Here is a 1,128-nt window from a genome sequence, read left to right on the forward strand (position 1 = left end):
AATAAGACCTTTTTACATGATGAACAAATCCTGTAGATGAGTAATTTCAGATGTGGTTTGATTTTACAGTAGAGGATGACTGTGTTCTTGGAGGTTCAGGATGGTCGTACCTAAAAGCTGTGGAGCAGGTATGTGTTACATGATAATTACTAAGGTTTGGTATGAATTAAATCAGTTAATCTGAAGCCTCCTCTGGTGGCCGACACTTGATGAAGACATGAAAAGATAAGCTATGTTGGGTGACTGCATTACTTTTTCACACATCATTGACTGAAGTGATCCGTGATTTTATTTGTCCAACTATTTGAGGGGAAAATGTTCAAGCGCCATTTCTCCTCAACGGAGAAGAGGCGAAAAGTGGTTTGTGTGTCAGTATGGTTTGCTGGAGGGGAAAAGAAGCACAGACCATCCCAGCCTGCCTCCCCCTCACACCTGACTGGGGAAAGCTGGAGTAGGTCTGTATTACCACTCCAGACACTGTGATTGGCTGAATGCATTATGTGACTGACTGTGAGTAGAACCAATGGTAATGCATTCAGAGCAGTACAGAAATGCATAAGGGCAGATTTTACCCTGGGTTACACTAGCTGCAGCATAGCGGAAAGCTGGGGATTGTCATGATTTGAAGTGGTGAGTGGTGAGGGAGAATGCAGGGAGGACCCAGGATGACGATGATGATAAATTTAATGTTAAATGTCGAGGTACAGAACAACGGAGAGCACAAAGAACACAGGGAAACAGACTGGTACACAAGACGACATTAGACGAGGATCCGACGAAGAACACAGACAACAGGTGAGACTAAATACACACGGGGCAATCAAGGGAACGAGACACACCTGGGAGACAATCAACGGGGAGGACAGGACAGAGACACACAAGGAAACAGAATCACACAGAAAAACTCAAAAACTAAACACACAGCAACACGGATCATAACAGTACCCCCCCCTCAAGGGGCGCCTACCAGGCGCCCAACAGAAAAGTCCACAAACAAAAAACAAAACGACCCAACAGGGTGGGCGGAGTGGCGACGACAGGAGGGCAAGAGTCCAGAAAACAGTTCCAAACAAAAAGCAACCCAACAGGGTGGGTGGAGGGGCGACGGCAGGAGGGCCAGAGTCCAGA

The 1,128-nt window shown here is 46.6% G+C and overlaps 1 long non-coding RNA gene across 1 annotated transcript; it reads left to right on the forward strand.

Annotated features, from left to right (window-relative positions):
• The first annotated feature begins 846 nt into the window (after window positions 1–846).
• On the forward strand, window positions 847–1,128 carry LOC107835245 (uncharacterized). The gene is made up of 2 exons (XR_001661065.1): window positions 847–985; window positions 1,050–1,128. It is a non-coding gene; the product is annotated as an uncharacterized LOC107835245 (long non-coding RNA).

The sequence above is a fragment of the Poecilia formosa genome, unplaced genomic scaffold, assembly GCF_000485575.1.
Source record: "Poecilia formosa unplaced genomic scaffold, Poecilia_formosa-5.1.2 Scaffold1318, whole genome shotgun sequence".
Lineage (NCBI taxonomy): Eukaryota > Metazoa > Chordata > Actinopteri > Cyprinodontiformes > Poeciliidae > Poecilia > Poecilia formosa.